Source organism: Heterodontus francisci, chromosome 34 (assembly GCF_036365525.1).
Source record: "Heterodontus francisci isolate sHetFra1 chromosome 34, sHetFra1.hap1, whole genome shotgun sequence".
Taxonomy (NCBI): Eukaryota; Metazoa; Chordata; class Chondrichthyes; order Heterodontiformes; family Heterodontidae; genus Heterodontus; species Heterodontus francisci.
Genome location: NC_090404.1, coordinates 38,318,964 through 38,343,874, shown reverse-complemented (window position 1 = coordinate 38,343,874; position 24,911 = coordinate 38,318,964). Strand labels below are relative to the sequence as shown.

The following is a 24,911-nucleotide window of genomic DNA, read 5'->3' as shown; positions in this document are numbered from 1 at the left end:
ACACAGCACAGGGCAGGAGGTCCCCCCTCCCAGGTTCCACAAAGACTCCCCTTGGACTGGGCCACACCTGGGCAGGGCTGGCTCAAGGTGCAGGAAGCTGTTAGGCTGAGCTGTGGACTGGGAGGAGTGGGGGGTTTGACTGACAGGCCTGGGGAGGGGGATATCAGGGCAGGTACACACACCCTTTTCCTCCTGGGATCTTTTACTGGAGTCGTGTTGCTGAGTGTTTCTAAACTCTGTCTCCCTATCCCGGTAATGTCGGTGGATTGTAGGTTGCTGTGAGTGTTGGACTATATTGTCTCTCCTCATTCTTCCTCCTTCTCCCACTCCGAGTTCCAGGCTGCAGGCAGCAGTGGCTCGATGCGCCTGAAATGTTAACTCTGTTTCTCTCTTCACAGATGCTGCCTGACCTGCTGAATATTTCCAGTATTTTCTCCTTTTATTTCAGATTTCCAGCATCCACAGTATTTTGCTTTTGTTTTACTGCAAGCATTGCTCACAGAACTGAGTCAAGAAACACAGACGGACCAATTAAGATCCTGTTTGTAACGCTGTGGGTGTTGGATGTGGAAGTTAGTTCCGAATGTCTCTATTGGTCTTTTTTGTTCCATTAGTTTGAGCTGGAGTGTAGATGGCGGAGCAACTGCTGGCTTTACACCTGAGTACTTTTGAGCCCAGTGGAGTCCAACAATTTTCATAGTGAGGTTGTCAAGGGAAATCGATTCCAGGGGAGATGAGGTTGCTAAACAAACACCAACCACTCATTGTAAAAGAGTATTATTTCGGTAACAAGTATTTCTGTAGAGGTTTTTAATCCAGTTTACATATACACATGTTGTTACTTCATTCCTGGGATATGGGCGTCACTAGCCAGACCAGCGTATATTACCAATCTCCAGTTGCCCATTGAGAAGGTGATGGTGGGCCTTCATCTTGAACCACTGTAGTCTGTGTGGTGAAGGTGCTTCCACAATGGTGTTAGGGAAGGAGTTACAGGATTTTCACCCAGTGATGATGAAGGAATGGTGATAAATGTCCAAGTTAACATCAACTTTGTATTTATGTCGCGCCTTTAATGCAATAAAATGTTTCAAGGTGTTTCACAGGAGTGCTTATAAAGTAACAGGGTGGCGCAGTGGTTAGCACCGCAGATCTCACAGCTCAAGGGATCTGGGTTCAATTATGGGGACTGCCTGTGCGGAGTTTGCAAGTTCTCCCTGTGACTGCGTGGGTTTTCGCTGGGTACTCCCGTTTCCTCCCACAGCCAAAGACTTGCAAGTGATAGGTAAATTGGCCATTGTAAATTGCCCCTCGTGTAGGTAGGTGACAGGGAATATGGGATTACTGTAGGGTTAGTATAAATGGGTGGTTGTTGGTCAGCACAGACTCCGTGGGCCGAAGGGCCTGTTTCAGTGCTGTATCTCTAAATAAAATAAATAACATTTGACACTGAGCCACATGAGGATATATTAGGGCAGATGACCAAAAGTTTTAAGAAGTGTCTGGAGCATGGAAGGTGAGGTAGATTGACGGAGAGGATCAGGGAGGGATTTCCAAAGCTTATGGCCTTGGCAGCTGAAGGCATGGCCACCAGTGATGGAGCAATGAAAATCGGGGATGCTCAAGATGCCAGAATTAGGTGAGCTCTGAGCGTTGTGGGGCTGGAGGAGATTATAGAGATGGTGAGGATATGGAGGGATTTGAAAGCAAGGATGAGGATTTTAAAATTGAGGTGCTGCTTAACTGGGAGTCTGTGTAGGTCAGTGAGCACAGTGGTGATGGGTGAACAGGACTGGGTTCGAGGTAGGACACAGGCAGCAGAGTTTTGGATGATCTCCAGTTTACAGAGGGTAGAATGTGGGAGGCCGGCCAGGAGTGTGTTAGAATAGTCAAGGTGAGAGGTAACAAATCCATGGATGTAAGTTTCAGAGGCAGATGAGCTGAGACAGTGGTGAAGTCTGGTGATGTTACTGAGGTGGAAATAGGCGGTCTGAGTGATGGTGCTGATATGCAGTCGGAGGCTCATCTCGGAGTCAAATATGACACCAAAATTATGAATGGTCTGGTTTAGCCTCTGACAGTTGCCAGGGAAAGGGATTGAGTTGGTGGCTAGGGAGTGGAGTTTGTAGCAGGGACTGAAGACAATAGCTTCAGACTTCCCAATATTTAATTGGATGAAATTTCTGTTCTTCCAGTACTGGATGTCAGACAAGTCAGGATGGTGTGTGACTTGGAGGGGAACTTGGTGTTCACATACACCTGCTCCGCTGGTCCGTCTAGATGATGGAAGTTGAGGGTGTGGGAGGTTCTGTCAAAGTTCTGGTCGAGTTGTAGATATATAAAATCCCTCTCCTCTCCCTCTCCCTCCCACCTCTCTCTCTCTCTCTCCTCCCATAGAGAGCTGAGTCTTGTGTAGGTCCAGACTGGGTGGCAGGGGTTCCTTTCCCTGAAGGACATTAGTGAACCAGTTGGGGTTGTACGTCAAAACAGCAGCTTTCATGGTCACTTTTTCCTCGTACCGTCCCCAAAATGTTCCAGATTCATTCAGCTCCATTTCCCAACCTGCCTTTGTGTTTTTGTGGGTTCTCTCACACTTTTTTTTTTCTTTTTAAAATCCATTTCACAGGGTTTTGGAAGGAGAGGAATTGCAGTCGTGAAATGCAAAAAAACATCAGATCAGGATCTGAAGGAGTCGCCCAATTTATCGTAACCTGAATATCACCAGATTTTGAACGTGGAAAGAAAAAGCAGCGATCAGAGTGGAGAGAAACTGAACACATGTTCTGTGTGTGGACGAGGTTTCAGCCGATCATCTGGCCTGTTGAAACACAAGTGCAGTCACACTGGGAAGAAACTGTACACATGTTCTGTGTGGACGAGGTTTCAGCTGATTATCGGACCTGTTGAAGCACAAGTGCAGTCACACTGGGAAGAAACTGAACACATGTTCTGTGTGTGGACGAGGTTTTAGCTGATTATCGGACCTGTTGAAACACAAGTGCAGTCAGACTGGGAAGAAACTGTACACATGTTCTGTGTGTGGACGAGGTTTCAGCCGATTATCGGACCTGTTGAAACACAAGTGCAGTCACACTGGGAAGAAACCATGTAAATATGGGGATTGTGGAAAGGGATTCAATTATTCAGTTGAGCTGGAAGCTCATCCACGCAGTCACACTCTGGAGAGGCTGTTCACCTGCACCGAGTGTGAGCAGGGATTCACTCAAGCATCCTACCTGCTGACACATCAGCGAGTTCACACTGGGGAGAGACTTTTAAATGTCCATTCTGTGGGAATTGCTATAAATGTTCTACTGAACTGATGTCCCATCAATGTGTTCACACTGACAGGAAACCGTTCAGGTGCTCTCACTGCGGGACTGGGTTCAGACGATTCCACACTCTCACTGTACACCAGCGCATTCACACTGGGGAGAGGCCGTTCACCTGCACGGAATGTGGGAAGGGATTCACTCAGTTACCCATGCTGTTGACACACCAGCGCGTTCGCACTGGGGAGAGGCCATTCACCTGCATAGAGTGTGGGATGGGATTCAGTACTTCATCCAGCATTCTGAGAAACCAGCGAGTTCACACTGGGGAGAGGCCATTCACTTGCTTTGAGTGTGGGAAGGGATTCACTCAGTCATCCCAGCTACTGGCACACCAGCGAGTTCACACTGGGGAGAGGCCATTCACCTGCACAGAGTGTGGGAAGGGATTCGCTACTTCTTCTGATCTGCTGAAACACCAGTGAATTCACACAGCGGAGAAACCATTCAACTGCACAGAATGTGGCAAAGGATTCACTACTACTTCTGACCTTCTGACACACCAGCGAGTTCACACTGGGAAGAAGCTGTTCACCTGCTCAGAGTGTTGGAAGGGATTCACTCAGTCCTCCAACCTTCAGAAACACCAGGGAGTTCACACTGGGGAGCGGCCATTCACCTGCACAGAGTGTGGGAAGGGATTCACTCAGTCCTCCAACCTTCAGAAACACCAGGGAGTTCACACAAGGGATCGGTCATTCACTTGTTCTGACTGTGTGAAGGGATTTACTACTTCATCCTATCTGTTGAGACACCAGCGAGTTCACAAGTAACTCGGGGATGAGAAATTTTCATCAAATATCAGATTTCCGACATTGATGTTTCGGAAATCCACCATTGGCTTCTCCCCTTCTGACCTGAACTAAAAGACCGGCTTTGAAAGAAATTGCAGCTGCTCGGCGATTTTATTTTTACCTTTTTATGTCACCTTTATTTTTTATAGTCTTCCACCTTGGTGGAAATGAATTTCAAACAGGAAAGCAAGTGGGTGGAACTGCAAACTCCTTCACAACTTCAGTGTGTCAGTCTTCTGTAAATAGACAAAAAGGAGATGTGTGTATACACAGACCAATTCCCAATGTTTATTTTTGCCTTCATGGGATATCTTAGCAGAGACCACCTGAGAACTGACACAGCTCATTTGACATGGTTTAAAATTAATGGTGCAGGATCAGTAGCTGGCAAGTCGCTGGTCTGCAGCAAAAACATTGGTCTGTCAATAGGAATTTGAAACTTGCTTCCATTTACACAGCAGTGTGTGTCTGAAATAATTTCTGAAAACTCTGCACATACTGGTTACTGAATGTGAATATCCTGCAGTGAACATGAACTGTATAAACTTAATATGTCCTGTGCTTTGCAGCAACTGAAGTGATCTGGAATTTCCACTTATCGGTTTGCTCAGGTGTATGGCTGAATTCCATTCATTGTTCACCTCCATTTTCACTGTCTACTGACCCAGTCACACTGTAAACCTTGAGTCAGTGTGAAGCTGTCTTTTACACCATAGTGATGGAACACAAGGAATATAACTCTGGCCATCTTTCTTCAATGTGTGTTTTGGCATTGCTTAAGATTATCTGGAAAAGAGTGTCTTGCACCACTAGTGCTGTGCATTGGTTACAGTGAAACTATCCTGTGAGCTCTCTGCAGTCACTATAAATGGTCACTGGGTTTCTCAGGCTGATGGCACAGTACTCTGTACATGCTGTCTTTCTCCAAGCCAACACAATAGTTATGATTTTCAGCTCACCTTGCTGTTAAATGCAGCTGTCACTGAACCAATTGATGCAGTAGAACAGGAGCCAGAAGTGTTCATCACTGTTGGGATATACAGCTGTCTATTGGACCTGCTGCGTTGTCACAGGGCCTTTACCAAACATTTGAGCTTGATTTGGGGATGATGCAACAGAACCTCAAACTTGTTACTGTTGAGGTTGTCGTCGGCTGTCCCTCGATTTGAGGATGACATCCACTCAAAGTTTCTGCCATGGGTCTTCAGGTCACTGAATAGGCCGATTCACGACCTGCAGATCTTAGGGCACATGGGGCAGGATGTCCCACCAGGTATTGGGACCTGGAGTGCAGGGATTGCTTCCTGGAGGTTCAACACTAGTCTCATTACTTCTCCACTGTCACTAGCAAGATCTGGGACACTTTTTACATTGCATAATATTTGGACCATTTGAAAAGGAAAATCACATTTTTCATTCGTTTTCATTATTACAATCAGATCTGCATGGCAAACAAGATTATTTTAGTTTCGAATCATTATAATGTGACTAATTATGTTATAAAATCTACCATGAGTCATGATATTTAAAAACAAGCAATTCTATCTATAGAGGCACCACATTTGCTAAAGTTAATAAGGTTATTTGCCTCTTTTGTGCTTGAAGGTATATAATTGTCTAAAAGAAAATTGGATCAGGAGTATCACATGCTCCTAACAGAATGTTTAGTTTAGTTTAGAGATACAGCACTGAAACAGGCCCTTCGGTCCACCGAGTCTGTGCTGACCATCAACCACCCATTTATACTAATCCTACACTAATCCCCCTCCCTGTGTTCTACACTGACATCATCCTTCTCCATAGTGAACACAGATGAAAAGTAATCATTTCAAACCTCACCTACATCCTCCGGCTCCACACACAGATTGTCACTTTGGTCCCGAATGGGCCCTACTCTTTCCCTGGTTATCCTCTTGACCTTAATATACTTATAAAACGCCATGGGATGTTCCTTTAGCTTGGCCACCAGTGATTTTTCATGCCCCCTCTTCACTCTTCGAATTACTTTTTTAAGTACCCCACCCTTTCTATACTCCACAAGCACCTGCACTGTTTTCAGCCCTCTGAATCTGCCATAAGCCTCCTTTTTTCCCCCATTATCCAATCCTCTATATCCCTTGACATCTAGGGTTCCCTGGACTTGTTGGTCCTACCCTTCACCTTTTGGGAACATGTTGGCCCTGATCTTTCACTATTTCCTTTTTGAATGACTCCCACTGGTCTGATTTAGACTTTCCCACAAGTAGCTGCTCCCAGTCCACTTTGGCCAGATCCTGTTTTATCATATTGAAATCGGCCTTCCCCCAATTCAGTACCTTTATTTCTGGTCCTTCTTTGTCCGTTTGTTTGTTATAATTCCTGAATAATGTTTGTGTTTTAGGCAGTGAGATGTATTTTGATGTTTAAATGCAATGTACAGCAGCCATTTTAACTCATTTTAGAGTCATAGAGTCATTTACAGCATAGAAGGAGGTCATTTGTTTAGTTTCTGATTGTGGATTTCTCTCTGTGTGTCTCTCTCTTTCTCCCTATCTTTCTCTCTGAATGAGAGAAGTGGGAGAGAGAGAAAAATAGAGAAAGGAGAGAGTGAGGGAAACAGTGGACTGTCATCCTTTCACCTGTAAAAGATGATGGACATGCAGCAAACAATCTATTTAGGTGATTTATCTTCTCTTGGTTCACCTTTGCTGATGGCTGTAAAAGCCAACCGTTGAGACGCAGGCTCTGCCACAAGTGCTGCACATGAAGCTGCCAAGTGATGCTGTGAGTTGTTGTGTTTGACATTGGCGTCTGTTGCCAAGCTGCTGCAGCAACTGGTCATCGTGGTATTGCACACCAGTCCACAGGATGTGTTGCCATTTCCCTCTTTCATCAGTTAGTGACTCCCAAGTGCGATAGTAGACATTTAGGGCTTTCTGGTCACACTTGCAAATTCCTTGAAGCGGAGCTTTGGGCGCCCACTGGTCGCCTGGCCCCTGCTACCTTGGTTCTTGGGTAAGAAACCATCTTCCATCTTGTGGACTTGTCTGATACACCAAAGCCACCTCTGTTTGATTAGTGCCAACACACTTGGGAGCTCTGCCTTTGAGAGGACTGCCACATTTGTGATTTTGTGCTGCCAGGATATACCCATAATGGGCCACAGACAGCAAAGATGGAAATTATTGAGCTACTTTTCCTGGTAGCTGTCAATCACCCATGTTTTTTAGCCATACAGCAAGGTGTTGAGAACACAGGTCTTATAAACCATTAGCTTGGTCCTAATGGTCAGCATGATGTTATCCCATGCATTGACATGTTACAGCTGCTAAAAATCTCCTGGATAGAGAAATGAAACATTGATGAGAACAAAGCAAAGACTTTTTAAAATAAAAGACACATCAATAGCCCAGGGCTCCTTTTCTCTGTCACTCACTAACATTGACGATCTCTGCATCATTTACACATCCCCCACTATAAACACAGAGACTGTAAAGTGGGAACAGATTTAAAATGTGAGAGGGACGATTAGGTGCTGAGATCTTGTCCATTGTCATGTTAATCCAGGTACCAGGGCTGCTTTGAACAGAGACATTCCAGGGAGCTGCTTTTTGATGATCTGTGAACTTATTCCTACAAGGTCATTGTTGAGAACATTTGCTGCATCTTTCAGCTAATCAACAGAGGGACAGTGACATGACCAGGCCCCAGTCTGTCCAGAAGCTGAGAAACTCTCTTTAAAACTGCCATTAAGGTGTTAATTCCTTATCATTGTCCCAGGATTTATCTTTACACATTAGGCCTTTGGCAAGGGGGTGGGGAGAGTGGTTTTCGACACAGGCTGGGAGCTGGGTAGTCACTAAACACTGGAGAGCCCCAGAGCCTGTCTCTCTCCCTCTGTGTTTAACCTGTCATTTCAATCTTTCTCTCCCTCTATTTCTCTCTTTGTCTCACCATCTGTTTATGCCTCATTGTAAAAACACAAACACTGGTGATTCCCCATCCCTCTTCTGTTCACTGTCCCCATACCCACTCAGCCCAGGATTGGTGTTTTGTACATGCAATGTCACAGTGTGAAGAAGCTGATGATTCCTTCGGGAGATCTTTTAAACCTCACTGTCCCAGGATTTACTTTTGCAAATCAGATCTTCTGGAAGATGAAATAAAACCAGAAAGTGCTGGAAATACTCATAAATAAATACATATAAATTGTGTGGCACTGTATCAAATGCCTTTTGAAAGTCCATGTACCCCACATCAACAACATTGCCCCCACCAACCCTCTCTGTTATGTCTTCAAAAACTCCAGCAAGTTAGTTGAACACGATTTTCCCTGAACAAACCCACATACTGAGTTAGGTGACATATTGAGTATTCTGGAAGGGAGCAAAAAATTGCATAGTGTCATTGATAGATTTAGCGAGTGGAGATAACAGAGACAGCTGGAGGTCAATGTGGGGAAGTGCGAGGTCATTAACATTAGAGTCATGTATGGAACAGAGGAGACCATTCAGCCCATCAAGTCCATGACAGTTCTCCACACAGTAATCCACTCAGTCCTACTCCCCTGCTTGACCCCTGTAGTCCTGCAAGTTTATTTCCTTCAAGTGACCATCCAATTTCCTCTTGAAATCACTGATTGTCTCTGCTTCCACCACCCTCATGGGCAGCGAATTCCAGATCATTTACTACCCACTGTGTAAAAAAGTGCTTCCTTATATTCCCTCTGCATCTCTGGCCCAAAACTTTCAATCTGTGTCCACTAATCCTTGTACCATTAGTTAATGGGAACAGTTTTCCTTGTCTAACTTATCCATGCCTGTCATAATCTTTTACACTTCGATTAAATCTCCCCTCAATCTCCTTTGTGTGAAAAAGAACAACCCCAGCTTTTACAACCTCACTTTGTGACTAAAATTTCCCATCCCTGGAACCATTCTGGTAACTTAGATCTAAGGAAGATGAATCAGAATATTTTCTAAATGATTAAAAGTTAGGAACTGTGAAGGGACAGAGAGATTTCGGGTTTCATGCACAGAAATCACGAAAAACTACTGGACTGGGAGAAAAGGGAATTAAAATGTCTAATGGAATGTTTGCCTTTATCTGAAGGGTGAAAGTAATGCTGCAGTTATATGCAACTCTGGTTACACATCATCTGAAGTGAAGTGTTTAATTCTGGGCAGCACATCTCAGGAAGGATATATCAGCTGTGCAGGAGGTACACTGCACATTCACCAGAATGATATCAGGGCTAAAAGGGTTAAATTGTGAGGACAGGTCATATAGACTGGGCTTGTATTTCATAGAGTATGAATATTAAGGGGTGATGTAATTCAGGTATTAAAGAAGATTAAAGGTTTTAAGAGGGTCGATAAAGAAAAATGATTTCCTCTGTTGGTGGAATGCAGAATAAGATGGCACAACATTAAAATTAGAGCTGGGCCATTCAGGGGTGCTGTCAGGAAGCACTTCTTCACACAAAGGATAGTGAAATCTGGAACACTGTCCCCCCAAAAAGCTGCTATGGATGGGGAGAAAAGGAAAATGTCAAAACTTGTGAGTTACCTATTGGGTAAGGTTACAGGGATATGTAACCAACTCTGGTAAAGGTAGTTGTGATATGGATCAGTCATGATATAACTGAATAGAGGAACAGGCTCGAGGAGTTGAATGGCCTCCTCCCACTCATGTGTTCCTCTGTTTTACAGGATCACTGGGACTGATTCCCTGAGGCTCTTCTCACAATACTGGGACCTTCTACTCCTGACCATTATGAAGCAAGGGTATTCAGGGTGGTCTAGACAGGACAACAATCTCCCCTTCATAGACACATGATCCTGACTGTGAGGTGACAGTGCGTCTGGGAGAACAATGGGTGGACACAGTGCGTGTTGTTATTTTAATGATAATCTGAACCTCAAGAAACAAACCACCCTGAGGAGTGAAATAAGGTTCGTTGGCTCCTGTTATCTGGGCTGTTTGAGCTGGACAATGGCCTGACCCAGCACTGACAGGACAGGACAAGCCCACTAGGAGATGGCACAAGGCCAAATTAAGACTCAAGTACAGCACTTTATGAAATAATCAGTTGAGAAAGGGTTCAGTAATAACCTTGGAGAAAGAGAGAAAATGGGGAGCTATTGTCCAATTAGCCTCACATTAGTTGTAGGCAAAATGCTAGAATGTATTATCTGGGGAAATGGTAACAGGGCACTTAGAAAATCATAATATGATTCAGCAGAGTCAACATGGACTTGTGAAGTAGAAATCATGTTTAACAAATCTGTTAAGAGTTTCTTGAGGATGTAACTAGTCAGGTGAATAAGGAGGAAACAGTAGTTTATTTGGATTTTCAAGAAGCAAGAAGCATTTGATAAGGTGCCACACCAGAGGTTATTACACACAATTCTTTCTTCAATCATAAGTTCAGAAGTGGGGATGTTCGCTGATGATTGCACAATGTTCCGCACCATTTGCGACTCCTCAGATATTGAAGCAGTCCGTGTAGAAATGCAGCAAGACCTGGACAATATCCAGGCTTGGGCTGATAAGTGGCAAGTAACATTCAAGTCACACAAATGCCAGGCAATGACCATCTCCAACAAGAAAGACTCCAACCATCTCCCCATGACATTCAATTGCAGTACCATCACTGAATCCCCCACTATCAACATCCTGGGGGCTACCATTGACCAGAAACTGAACTGGGAGTAGCCATATAAATACCGTGGCTACAAGAGCCGGTCAGAGGCTAGGAATCCTGCAGCGAGTAACTCATCTGACTCCCCAAAGCTTGTCCACCATCTATAAGGAACAAGTCAGGAGTGTGATGGAATACTTGCCTGGATGGTACAGCTCCAACAACACTCAAGAAGCCCGACACCATCCAGGACAAAGCAACCCACTTGATTGGCATGAAACATTCACTCCCTCCACCACTGACACACAGTGGCAGCAGTGTGTACCATCTACAAGATGCACTGGAGCAACGCACCAAGGCCCCTTAGACAGCACCTTCCTAACCCACAACCTCTACCAACTAAAAGGACAAGGGCAGAAAATGCATGGGCACACCGCCACCTGCAAGTTCCCCTCCAAGTCACACACATTCCTGACTTGGAACTATATCACCATTCCTTCACTGTCGCTGGGTCAAAACCATAGAATTCCCATTCCTAAAAGCACTGTGGGTGTACCTACCTCACATGGACTGCAGCAGTTCAAGAAGGCAGCTCACCAACACCTTCTCAAGGGCAATTTGGGATGGGTAATAAATGCTGGCCTAGCCAGCGACGCCCACATCCCATGAATGAATAAAAAAAAAATTAGGACTCATGAGATTGAGGTAATATATGAGCATGGATTGAAGTTTGGTTAATGGACAGAAAGCAGAGAGTAGGAATAAATGGGCCATTTTTAGGTTGGCACGCTGTAACTAGCAGGGTATAGCAAGGATTAGTACTTGGGCCTCAGCTATTTACAATCTATAGAAATGACTCAAGTGAAGGGATTGAGTGTAAGTGTAATGTCTGCAGGTTTGCTGAAGATACAAAGTTAGGTGGGAAAGCAAGAAATGAGAAAGACAGAAAGAGGCTTCAGAGGGATACAGACAGGTTGGGTGGGTGAGTGGGTAAGAACATGGCAGTTGGAATTCAATATAGTGAAGTGTGAAGTTATCCACTTTGATAAGAAAAATGTTTAAAAAAACTTTTTGTTCTGAATGTTGAGAAACTGAGAAATGTTTGCACTCAGAGGGACCTGGGTGTTGTTCCGACCAAGGTGGGAGTAATGCACTGTTAATTCAGTCCCACTGCATATTAGTAAAGTTTCCCACCTACTGGAAATTAGCCAAATTAAACATTTTATTTATCTCCTAGAATGAGGCACACAAAACCAGATTTCTTCAAACAACAATAAAATTAACTATTTATTAATAAACAAAATCTTAAACAATAATGGGATGAATCCATACATATAAAAAGATCTTATAACTTCTTATTCTTCCTAAGCTTCCTGAACACGCACATACATTGAAAAACTGGTTAACTGGGGCAAAAGGGTTTTTGGTGTTCAACTGTTTCTTCGGAATAATAAAATCATTGGTGGCCATGGTCTGGTGGGTTATTTGTGAATCGGTGAGGTGTCCCAGAGACAAATCGTCAGATGCCACTCAAAGTCTCTCCAGGCGAGTTTGATGAACAGTCTGTGATGGGTAGACTAACAAGGCAATTTGTCTGCAGCAGGCATCACACAGATCTTTCAGCAAAAGATGCAGCAAAAGATGGAGCAACAAGTCTACTTAAATTTTAAAGTAGCAGTCCAGCAATGGAAGCCTTTTTGAGATTTCAGGATCTCCCACCCAAAAAAAACAGGAGGAACAGGAATCACTCTTGAGGCAGAGATTTTTCAGAGACTGGAGGCAATAGGAATTTGCTACCTTTAACAATGCAGGGTTTCCTCCACAGAGAACAGCAACTCCTCTTTCTCTGGGTCCTTTCCTCTCCTGGCAGAACACAGACACAACTCAAATGTGGAATTTCGTTCTACAAGAGATGCCTTCTTTTCAGGGAGAGGTCTTTTTCTAGTCTGCCAAAAAAGACAAGTCCCAGCCAGTTTGTTCTGCCTCCTGCCTGCCCAGCACTGGTCTTTCACAAAGCAAAGTGAAATTGAACTCTTAACAATGTCATGTGACCTATCATTTTCCTTGCTGTTGTTGCTTGGAAACAAGTTGCCTTGGAGACTGTGCCCCATTCAGTTCAGCATTCAATTTTCTCAGTCTTGCAAAACACAGAACTCCAAGTATTTTTCTTTTTTAAAAGCAAAGTACACATAACAGTGTCCTTGTACGTGAATCACAGAAAGTTAACATGGACGTACAGCAAGCAATTCGGAAGGCAAATGGTATGTTAGCTTTTGTTACAAAGGGATTGGGGTATAAGGGTAAAGAAGTCTTACTACAATTATACAGGACATTGGTGAGGCCCCACCTGGAGCAGTGTGTGCAGTTTTGGTCTCCTTACCTAAGGAAGGACATAACACTACTGAGGGAATGCAATGAAGGTTCACTCGTCTGGTTCCTGGGATAAGGCGATTGTTCTATTTATTCATGGACTGTGAGTGTTACTGAAATGGCCAGCATTTATTGCCCATCCCTAATTGCCCGAGAAGGTGGTGGTGAGCTACCTCCTTGAATATAACTGAGTGTCTTGCTAGGCCATTTCATAGGGTAGTTAAGAGTCAACCACATTTCTGTGCATCTGGAGGACAGATCGGGTAAGGACGGCAAATTTCCTTCCCTGAAGGAAATTAGTGAACCAGGTGGGTTTTTAGGACAATCCGTAGTTTCATGGTCACCAATATTGATCCTCGCTTTTTCAAATCCCAGATTTATTTAATTAATTGAGTTTAAATCCCTGAATTGCAGTGGTGGGATTTGAATTCATGTCTTGGCATCATTAGTCCAGGCCTCTGGATTACTAGTTGAATAACATAACCACTATTGTACAGCACCCCCACTCTGCTCCATCTCCTCCTATGAGGAGAGGTTGAGTAAACTAGGTCGATATTCCCTGAGGTTTAGAAGAATAAGATGTGATCTGACTGAGACATAAATTGTTAAGGGACTTGACCGGGTCGATGCTGAGAAAATGTTTCCCCTATCTGGGCAATCTAGAACACCGGGTCACAGTCTCAGGATAAGGGATCAGCCATTTAGGACTGAAATGAGGAGAAATTTCTTCATTGAAAGGGTTGTGAATCTTTGGAATTGTCTTCCCCAGGGAGCAGTGGATGCTCAGTCATTGAGTATATTTAAGACAGAGATTGATAGATTTTTGGTTCCTGAGGGAATTAAGGGATATGGGGATAGTGCGGGAAGGTGGAGTTGAGATGATCAGCCATGATCTGGGTGAATGGCAGAGCAGGCTCGAAGGGCCAAATGGCCTCCTCCAGCTCCTATTTCTTATGTTCATTAAACCTCAGTCTGGTTCCTCTCGAGCTGCTGAGTGAGTGAATTAAATCTTTCTCGACAAATCACCAAGATACCAGATGACAAGTCATACCCGAAACATCATTTATTGGTTACAAATCACAACTTAGTTAAATCTGGACACACAGACACTTTATAAACATGTATAAACACATTTAAATGTAATCAGAGTTATCCAGCAGTTCAGCACTAATAGGGAGAGTATTTCACAAAACAAGTAACAAAGATTAACCAGACGATTCAGTGATTGACTGTAAATCAACACTAATGGATGCTGAGTATTAATTACAGCAGGGACCGGAGTCTGAGCTTATAAATTGGTGAGTTTACTTGAAGAGCAATTCCTTCACTATCTGACATGTTAACAGTTGTGAACAGCCTGTCTATCCAACAGCTCCAGTCTACGAGTGCTCAGAAACATAGAGCTGAAACAGCCTCATTTTTGAGCTGAAGAACAGACTTGCTCCTGTCAATATAGAGTTACAGGATTGGCCTGTGATCTGTTTATTGTTCATCTTTTGTTCAGTACATTGACTGAGTGGATTTAAATTGAAAATGAGGTTTGAAGACATAATGGTCTATTCACACATGAATGAGAGATGCTGTGGGCCAGACGCTCAGTCCAAGAGGAGCAACTGACATCAGAAATAAACCCCAACTGTCAGAATGAACATGGTTCAGTCTGGATGTGATTAACAGTAGCAACAGCAGAATCCAACCCCTGTAATTATCTGTGAACTCGCTGGTGTGTCACCAGGTGGGATGACTGAGTAAATCTCTTCCGACACACGGAGCAGGTGAATGGCCTCTCCCCAGTGTGAACTCGCTGGTGTACCAGCAGGGTGGATGAATGAGTAAAACCCTCCCCACAATCAGAGCAGGTGAATGGCCTCTCCCCAGTGTGAACTCGCTGGTGCATCAGTAGGGCGGATGAATGAATGAATCCCTTACCACACTCAGTGCAGGTAAATGGCCTCTCCCCAGTGTGAACTCGCTCGTGTGTGAGTAGGGCGGATGAATGAATGAATCCCTTCCCACACTCAGTTCAGGTGAACGGCCTCTCCCCAGTGTGAATTCGCTGGTGTGTCAGCAGGATTGATAACTGAGTGAATCCCTTCCCACATTCTGTGCAGGTGAACGGCCTCTCCCCAGTGTGAACTCGCTGGTGCATCAGCAGGGTGGATGACTGAGTAAATCCCTTCCCACAATCAGAGCAGGAGAACGGCCTCTCCCCAGTGTGAACTCGCTGGTGCATCAGCAGGGTGGATGAATGAGTAAAACCCTCCCCACAATCAGAACAGGTGAATGGCCTCTCCCCAGTGTGAATTCGTTGATGTGCAAGCAGGTTCCATGACAGAGAGAATCTCTTCCCACACTCAGTGCAGGTGAACGGCCTCTCCCCAGTGTGAACTCGCTGGTGTTTTAGTAGGGCAGATGAACGAATGAATCCCTTACCACACTCAGTGCAGGTAAATGGCCTCTCCCCAGTGTGAACTCGCTTGTGTGTGAGTAGGGAAGATGAATGAATGAATCCCTTCCCACACTCAGTGCAGGTAAATGGCCTCTCCCCAGTATGAACTCGCTGGTGGGCGAGTAGGGAGGATGAATGAGTGAATCCCTTCCCACACTCAGTGCAGATGAACGGCCTCTTCTCAGTTTGACTGTGTCGATGAGTTTCCAGCTCAGACGTGTAATTTAATTCTTTCTCACGGTCCCCACATTTCCACAGCTTCTCCCCAGTCTGACTACACTTGTGTACCGACAGGCCAGCTGATCGGCTGAAGCCTCGTCCACACACAGAACACGTGTCCGGTTTCTCCACACTTTTTGCTTCCATGATCAAAGGCCGATGATATTCAGATCCTGATGAATCGAGTGACTGTCACATCTTGAGGTGATGTTTGAGTTTCCTTCCGCAAATCCTCCCTTTCTAATATCCTGTAACATGAAGTTACAACAGGAAAAAGGGAGTGAGAAAGAACCCACAAAAACACAAAGACAAGTTGTGAAATTGAGCTGAATGAATCTGGTAATTTGTGGGACCAGAACAGAGAGTGGGCGGGGCTTCAGGGTCCCAGTGAGCAGGAGAGAAAATCATTGACTCGATTAATTTTATTCTCACTCTGCACACAGGGGCTGGAGAACTGAACCCAGCGACAGTTGAGGGAGGGAGAAAACTGGCAGAGGAGGAAAGAAATGGTGCAGATGGTGTCATGGGTTTGGATTTCAGCACAGGGAGGAGGGAGAGTGTGTGGGACTGCGATTGACAGCTTTGGGGAAACAAGAGAGGAATAAAATGTTCCATAGGATCTCGAATTGTCTGTTCTGAATTTCTATCCTGTACTGACAGTGATGACTTTTATTACCTCCTTTTACAGGGTATTAGGAGAGGATTTACACACATTGATTTGATGCTCACTCTGCACACAGGGGCTTTCGCACCATCTCTCCTGAAGGTGCTGGGGTCACTGTTTACATCCCACTGAACTGTAAGAAAGAATATCTTATTAGATGATATTAAAGATAGTATTATATTATAATAATATAACGAGAGACCGTTCACCTGCTCCGTCTGTGGGAAGGAATTTAATCGATATCCAAAATGCTGAGACACCAGTGAGTTCACAAGTGACTGTAGCTGTTGCATTCTGTAATTATTGCTGCTGTTAATCACATCCAGGACTGAACCATATTCATTCTGACAGTGGGGTTTATATCTGCTGTGTTAATATTCTTTATAGCTGGGGTGGAGTTTAATATTCCAGCAACTGATTTGCTTTACTTTGTAACTTTTACTCTTCAAATAAAGTAGCTCCCTTTGGGCTATTCTCAGGGTTTTGTGGGATGAAACCAAACAGTGATTTACTTGTACTTTTGGCAATTTTGTATATTATATTCACTGCTCACAATGAGATCTGTTCTACATTGGGAAGACCAAACACAGATAGGGTGATCACTTTGAGAAACATCTCCATTCAGTCTGAAAGCATGTTCCTGGGTTTCCAGTCACTTCCCATTTTAATTCTCCGTCCCACTCCCACTCTGACCTCTCTGTCCTCGGCCTCCTGCCCTGTTCCAATGAAGCTCAATGGGAGTTCAGCAGTTTCTGTAACAACAGACAGTTGTCAGGATCTGGAACGCTCCACCTGAAAAAGGTGGTTGAACCTGATTCTATCAGTCATTTTAAAAGGGAGTTGACAGGTATTTGAGAATGAGGAACTTACAGGCTTACAAACACCAAGTGGGTGTGTGGGACTAAGCACAACTGCTCTTTCAAAGGGCCAGCACAAGCACAAAGGGTTGAATGGCCTCCTTCTGTGCTGTAAATTTCTATGATTCTAGGAGTTGGCCATTTAGCCCCTCGAGCCTGTTCCACCAGGAAATGAGATCATGGTTGATCTGTGATCTAACTCTATATACCCGACTTTGTCCCATTTCCATTAATACCTTTGGTTAACAAAGATCTATCAATGTCAGATTTAACATTAACATTGATCTCGCATCAACTGCTGTTTGTGGAAGAGAGTTTCAAATTTCTACCACCTTTTGTGTGTAGAAATGTTTCCTAACTTCACTCCTGAAAGGTCTGGCTCTAACTTTTACTCTACGCCTCCTAGTTCGACACTCCAGAACATCCAGCCCATGGGCCAGAATCCAGCCTGTCAATGGTATCCATCGCACCTGACAATGGTTACAGCTCCTTTATCAACATGGCGGAGACACATCACTGCACACGTCCTCCTTTACCAAGATGACAGACAAGCTTCCGTACCTGATATTTTGGCTCCTTTAGTGAGATGGCGGTGCGCGGGCTGAGCTGCTTCTCTGCTGGCGCTTCCCGCCCAAACTCCATATCCAGTGCAGCCTTCCTGGACGTGAGCTCAGGACCCAGGCCAAGCACTGGCTCTGCCTGCATATGTACTCAGCCTGGGCCTCAGGCTCTTCATCACCATCTAAGGAGGTGCAGGCCCAGCAGCAAGGTGCAGTGGTAACCAGGCCCTGGGAGCAGGCTGCCGGGGTGACCGGGCCCTGGGAGCAGGGTGCCCGGGCCCTGGGAGCGGAGCAGAGAGACAGAGGCCGGCAGACATGGAGCGAGAGAGAGAGAGCGGGGGGAGGGAGGGAGAGGGAGAGAGGGCGGGGGAGGGAGAGGGAGAGAGGGCGGGGGAGGGAGAGGGGGCGGGGGAGGGAGAGGGGGAGGGGGCGGGGGAGGGAGCGGCGGAGGGAGAGGGAGCGGCGGAGGGAGAGGGAGCGGCGGAGGGAGAGGGAGCGGCGGAGGGAGAGGGAGCGGCGGAGGGAGAGGGAGCGGCGGAGGGAGAGGGAGCGGCGGAGGGAGAGGGAGCGGCAGAGGGAGAGGGAGCGGGAGAGGGAGCGGGAGAGGGAGAGGGAGCGGGAGAGGGAGAGGGAGCGGGAGAGGGAGAGGGAGCGGGAGAGGGAGAGGGAGAGGGAGAGGGAGAGGGAGAGGGAGCGGGAGAGGGAGAGGGAGCGGGAGAGGGAGAGGGAGAGGGAGCGGGAGAGGGAGAGGGAGAGGGAGAGGGAGCGGGAGAGGGAGAGGGAGAGGGAGCGGGAGAGGGAGAGGGAGAGGGAGAGGGAGAGGGAGAGGGAGAGGGAGAGGGAGAGGGAGAGGGAGAGGGAGAGGGAGAGAGAGCGGGAGAGGGAGAGAGAGCGGGAGCGGGAGCGGGAGAGAGAGAGCGGGAGCGGGAGAGGGAGAGAGAGCGGGAGAGGGAGAGGGAGAGAGAGCGGGAGAGGGAGAGGGAGAGAGAGCGGGAGAGGGAGAGGGAGAGGGAGCGGGAGAGGGAGAGGGAGAGGGAGCGGGAGAGGGAGAGAGAGCGGGAGAGGGAGAGAGAGCGGAGAGGGAGAGGGAGAGAGAGCGGAGAGAGAGGAGAGAGAGCGGGAGAGGGAGAGAGAGCGGGAGAGGGAGAGAGAGCGGGAGAGGGAGAGAGAGCGGGAGAGGGAGAGAGAGCGGGAGAGGGAGAGAGAGCGGGAGAGGGAGAGAGAGCGGGAGAGGGAGAGAGAGCGGGAGAGGGAGAGAGAGCGGGAGAGGGAGAGAGAGCGGGAGAGGGAGAGAGAGCGGGAGAGGGAGAGAGAGCGGGAGAGGGAGAGAGAGCGGGAGAGGGAGAGAGAGCGGGAGAGGGAGAGAGAGCGGGAGAGGGAGAGAGAGCGGGAGAGGGAGAGAGAGCGGGAGAGGGAGAGAGAGCGGGAGAGGGAGAGAGAGCGGGAGAGGGAGAGAGAGCGGGAGAGGGAGAGAGAGCGGGAGAGGGAGAGAGAGCGGGAGAGGGAGAGAGAGCGGGAGAGGGAGAGAGAGCGGGAGAGGGAGAGGGAGAGAGAGCGGGAGGGGGAGAGAGAGCGGGAGAGGGAGAGAGAGCGGGAGAGGGAGAGAGAGCGGGAGAGGGAGAGAGAGCGGGAGAGGGAGAGGGAGAAAGAGCGGGAGAGGGAGAAAGAGCGGGAGAGGGAGAGAGAGAGGGAGAGGGAGAGAGAGCGGGAGAGGGTGAGGGGAGAGAGAGCGGGAGAGGGAGAAAGAGCGGGAGAGGGAGAGAGAGAGGGAGAGGGAGAGAGAGAGGGAGAGAGAGCGGGAGAGAGAGCGGGAGAGAGAGCGGGAGAGAGAGCGGGAGAGAGAGCGGGAGAGAGAGCGGGAGAGAGAGCGGGAGAGGGAGAGCGGGAGAGGGAGAGGGGGAGAGAGCGGGAGAGGGAGAGAGAGCGGGAGAGGGAGAGGGAGAGAGAGCGGGAGAGGGAGAGGGAGAGAGAGCGGGAGAGGGTGAGGGAGAGAGAGCGGGAGAGGGTGAGGGAGAGAGAGCGGGAGAGGGAGAGGGAGAGAGAGCGGGAGAGGGAGAGGGAGAGAGAGCGGGAGAGGGAGAGGGAGAGAGCGCGGGAGAGGGAGAGAGAGCGGGAGAGAGAGAGAGAGCGGGAGGGGGAGAGAGAGAGAGCGGGAGAGGGAGAGAGAGAGAGCGGGAGAGGGAGAGAGAGAGAGAGAGAGCGGGAGAGGGAGAGAGAGAGAGCGGGAGAGGGAGAGAGAGAGAGAGCGGAGAGGGAGAGGGAGAGGGAGAGGGAGAGGGAGAGGGAGAGGGAGAGGGAGAGGGCGGGAGAGGGAGAGGGCGGGAGAGGGAGAGGGCGGGAGAGGGAGAGGGCGGGAGAGGGAGGGGGCGGGAGAGGGAGGGGGCGGGAGAGGGAGGGGGCGGGAGAGGGAGGGGGCGGGAGAGGGAGGGGGCGGGAGAGGGAGGGGGCGGGAGAGGGAGGGGGCGGGAGAGGGAGGGGGCGGGAGAGGGAGGGGGCGGGAGAGGGAGGGGGCGGGAGAGGGAGGGGGCGGGAGAGGGAGGGGGCGGGAGAGGGAGGGGGGCGGGAGAGGGAGGGGGCGGGAGAGGGAGGGGGCGGGAGAGGGAGGGGGCGGGAGAGGGAGGGGGCGGGAGAGGGAGGGGGCGGGAGAGGGAGGGGGCGGGAGAGGGAGGGGGCGGGAGAGGGAGGGGGCGGGAGAGGGAGGGGGCGGGAGAGGGAGGGAGAGGGAGAGGGCGGGAGAGGGAGAGGGCGGGAGAGGGAGAGGGCGGGAGAGGGAGAGGGCGGGAGAGGGAGAGGGCGGGAGAGGGAGAGGGCGGGAGAGGGAGAGGGCGGGAGAGGGAGAGGGCGGGAGCGGGAGAGGGAGAGAGCGGGAGAGGGAGAGAGCGGGAGAGGGAGAGAGCGGGAGAGGGAGAGAGCGGGAGAGGGAGAGAGCGGGAGAGGGAGAGAGCGGGAGAGGGAGAGAGCGGGAGAGGGAGAGAGCGGGAGAGGGAGAGAGCGGGAGAGGGAGAGAGCGGCGGAGAGGGAGAGAGCGGGAGAGGGAGAGAGCGGGAGAGGGAGAGAGCGGGAGAGGGAGAGAGCGGGAGAGGGAGAGAGCGGGAGAGGGAGAGAGCGGGAGAGGGAGAGAGCGGGAGAGGGAGAGAGCGGGAGAGGGAGAGAGCGGGAGAGGGAGAGAGCGGGAGAGGGAGAGAGCGGGAGAGGGAGAGAGAGCGGGAGAGGAGAGAGAGCGGGAGAGGGAGAGAGAGCGGGAGAGGGAGAGAGAGCGGGAGAGGGAGAGAGAGCGGGAGAGGGAGAGAGAGCGGGAGAGGGAGAGAGAGCGGGAGAGGGAGAGAGAGCGGGAGAGGGAGAGAGAGCGGGAGAGGGAGAGAGAGCGGGAGAGGGAGAGAGAGCGGGAGAGGGAGAGAGAGCGGGAGAGGGAGAGAGAGCGGGAGAGGGAGAGAGAGCGGGAGAGGGAGAGAGAGCGGGAGAGGGAGAGAGAGCGGGAGAGGGAGAGAGAGCGGGAGAGGGAGAGAGAGCGGGAGAGGGAGAGAGAGCGGGAGAGAGGGAGAGAGAGCGGGAGAGGGAGAGAGAGCGGGAGAGGGAGAGAGAGCGGGAGAGGGAGAGAGAGCGGGAGAGGGAGAGAGAGCGGGAGAGGGAGAGAGAGCGGGAGAGGGAGAGAGAGCGGGAGAGGGAGAGAGAGCGGGAGAGGGAGAGAGAGCGGGAGAGGGAGAGAGAGCGGGAGAGGGAGAGAGAGCGGGAGAGGGAGAGAGAGCGGGAGAGGGAGAGAGAGCGGGAGAGGGAGAGAGAGCGGGAGAGGGAGAGAGAGCGGGAGAGGGAGAGAGAGCGGGAGAGGGAGAGAGAGCGGGAGAGGAGAGAGAGAGCGGGAGAGGGAGAGAGAGCGGGAGAGGGAGAGAGAGCGGGAGAGGGAGAGAGAGCGGGAGAGGGAGAGAGAGCGGGAGAGAGAGAGAGCGGGAGAGGGAGAGCGAGGGAGAGGGAGAGAGAGCGGGAGAGGGAGAGAGAGCGGGAGAGGGAGAGAGAGCGGGAGAGGGAGAGAGAGCGGGAGAGGGAGAGAGAGCGGGAGAGGGAGAGAGAGCGGGAGAGGGAGAGAGAGCGGGAGAGGGAGAGAGAGCGGGAGAGGGAGAGAGAGCGGGAGAGGGAGAGAGAGCGGGAGAGGGAGAGAGAGCGGGAGAGGGAGAGAGAGCGGGAGAGGGAGAGAGAGCGGGAGAGGGAGAGAGAGCGGGAGAGGGAGAGAGAGCGGGAGAGGGAGAGAGAGCGGGAGAGGGAGAGAGAGCGGGAGAGGGAGAGAGAGCGGGAGAGGGAGAGAGAGCGGGAGAGGGAGAGAGAGCGGGAGAGGGAGAGAGAGCGGGAGAGGGAGAGAGAGCGGGAGAGGGAGAGAGAGCGGGAGAGGGAGAGAGAGCGGGAGAGGGAGAGAGAGCGGGAGAGGGAGAGAGAGCGGGAGAGGGAGAGAGAGCGGGAGAGGGAGAGAGAGCGGGAGAGGGAGAGAGAGCGGGAGAGGGAGAGAGAGCGGGAGAGGGAGAGAGAGCGGGAGAGGGAGAGAGAGCGGGAGAGGGAGAGAGAGCGGGAGAGGGAGAGAGAGCGGGAGAGGGAGAGAGAGCGGGAGAGGGAGAGAGAGCGGGAGAGGGAGAGAGAGCGGAGAGGGAGAGGGAGAGAGAGCGGAGAGAGGGAGAGGAGAGAGCGGGAGAGGGAGAGAGAGCGGGAGAGGGAGAGAGAGCGGGAGAGGGAGAGAGAGCGGGAGAGGGAGAGAGAGCGGGAGAGGGAGAGAGAGCGGGAGAGGGAGAGAGAGCGGGAGAGGGAGAGAGAGCGGGAGAGGGAGAGAGAGCGGGAGAGGGAGAGAGAGCGGGAGAGGGAGAGAGAGCGGGAGAGGGAGAGAGAGCGGGAGAGGGAGAGAGAGCGGGAGAGGGAGAGAGAGCGGGAGAGGGAGAGAGAGCGGGAGAGGGAGAGAGAGCGGGAGAGGGAGAGAGAGCGGGAGAGGGAGAGAGAGCGGGAGAGGGAGAGAGAGCGGGAGAGGGAGAGAGAGCGGGAGAGGGAGAGAGAGCGGGAGAGGGAGAGAGAGCGGGAGAGGGAGAGAGAGCGGGAGAGGGAGAGAGAGCGGGAGAGGGAGAGAGAGCGGGAGAGGGAGAGAGAGCGGGAGAGGGAGAGAGAGCGGGAGAGGGAGAGAGAGCGGGAGAGGGAGAGAGAGCGGGAGAGGGAGAGAGAGCGGGAGAGGGAGAGAGAGCGGGAGAGGGAGAGAGAGCGGGAGAGGGAGAGAGAGCGGGAGAGGGAGAGAGAGCGGGAGAGGGAGAGAGAGCGGGAGAGGGAGAGAGAGCGGGAGAGGGAGAGAGAGCGGGAGAGGGAGAGAGAGCGGGAGAGGGAGAGAGAGCGGGAGAGGGAGAGAGAGCGGGAGAGGGAGAGAGAGCGGGAGAGGGAGAGAGAGCGGGAGAGGGAGAGAGAGCGGGAGAGGGAGAGAGAGCGGGAGAGGGAGAGAGAGCGGGAGAGGGAGAGAGAGCGGGAGAGGGAGAGACGGAGAGGGAGAGAGCGGAGAGGGAGAGAGAGCGGGAGAGGGAGAGAGAGCGGGAGAGGGAGAGAGAGCGGGAGAGGGAGAGAGAGCGGAGAGCGGGAGAGAGAGCGGGAGAGGGAGAGAGAGCGGGAGAGGGAGAGAGAGCGGGAGAGGGAGAGAGAGCGGGAGAGGGAGAGAGAGCGGGAGAGGGAGAGAGAGCGGGAGAGGGAGAGAGAGCGGGAGAGGGAGAGAGAGCGGGAGAGGGAGAGAGAGCGGGAGAGGGAGAGAGAGCGGGAGAGGGAGAGAGAGCGGGAGAGGGAGAGAGAGCGGAGAGAGCGGGAGAGAGAGAGCGGGAGAGGGAGAGAGAGCGGGAGAGGGAGAGAGAGCGGGAGAGGGAGAGAGAGCGGGAGAGGGAGAGAGAGCGGGAGAGGGAGAGAGAGCGGGAGAGGGAGAGAGAGCGGGAGAGGGAGAGAGAGCGGGAGAGGGAGAGAGAGCGGGAGAGGGAGAGAGAGCGGGAGAGGGAGAGAGAGCGGGAGAGGGAGAGAGAGCGGGAGAGGGAGAGAGAGCGGGAGAGGGAGAGAGAGCGGGAGAGGGAGAGAGAGCGGGAGAGGGAGAGAGAGCGGGAGAGGGAGAGAGAGCGGGAGAGGGAGAGAGAGCGGGAGAGGGAGAGAGAGCGGGAGAGGGAGAGAGAGCGGGAGAGGGAGAGAGAGCGGGAGAGGGAGAGAGAGCGGGAGAGGGAGAGAGAGCGGGAGAGGGAGAGAGAGCGGGAGAGGGAGAGAGAGCGGGAGAGGGAGAGAGAGCGGGAGAGGGAGAGAGAGCGGGAGAGGGAGAGAGAGCGGGAGAGGGAGAGAGAGCGGGAGAGGGAGAGAGAGCGGGAGAGGGAGAGAGAGCGGGAGAGGGAGAGAGAGCGGGAGAGGGAGAGAGAGCGGGAGAGGGAGAGAGAGCGGGAGAGGGAGAGAGAGCGGGAGAGGGAGAGAGAGCGGGAGAGGGAGAGAGAGCGGGAGAGGGAGAGAGAGCGGGAGAGGGAGAGAGAGCGGGAGAGGGAGAGAGAGCGGAGAGAGGAGAGAGAGCGAGAGGAGAGGGAGAGAGAGCGGGAGAGGGAGAGAGAGCGGGAGAGGGAGAGAGAGCGGGAGAGGGAGAGAGAGCGGGAGAGGGAGAGAGAGCGGGAGAGGGAGAGAGAGCGGGAGAGGGAGAGAGAGCGGGAGAGGGAGAGAGAGCGGGAGAGGGAGAGAGAGCGGGAGAGGGAGAGAGAGCGGGAGAGGGAGAGAGAGCGGGAGAGGGAGAGAGAGCGGGAGAGGGAGAGAGAGCGGGAGAGGGAGAGAGAGCGGGAGAGGGAGAGAGAGCGGGAGAGGGAGAGAGAGCGGGAGAGGGAGAGAGAGCGGGAGAGGGAGAGAGAGCGGGAGAGGGAGAGAGAGCGGGAGAGGGAGAGAGAGCGGGAGAGGGAGAGAGAGCGGGAGAGGGAGAGAGAGCGGGAGAGGGAGAGAGAGCGGGAGAGGGAGAGAGAGCGGGAGAGGGAGAGAGAGCGGGAGAGGGAGAGAGAGCGGGAGAGGGAGAGAGAGCGGGAGAGGGAGAGA

At 51.0% G+C, this 24,911-nt stretch overlaps 2 pseudogenes; one reads left to right on the top strand and one right to left on the bottom strand.

Annotated features, from left to right (window-relative positions):
* The window catches only part of LOC137348835 (zinc finger protein 585A-like), a 52,983-nt pseudogene that overhangs the window by 25,084 nt on the left and 2,988 nt on the right, over positions 1-24,911 (bottom strand).
* LOC137349384 (zinc finger protein 436-like) lies at positions 2,705-4,319 on the top strand (annotated as a pseudogene).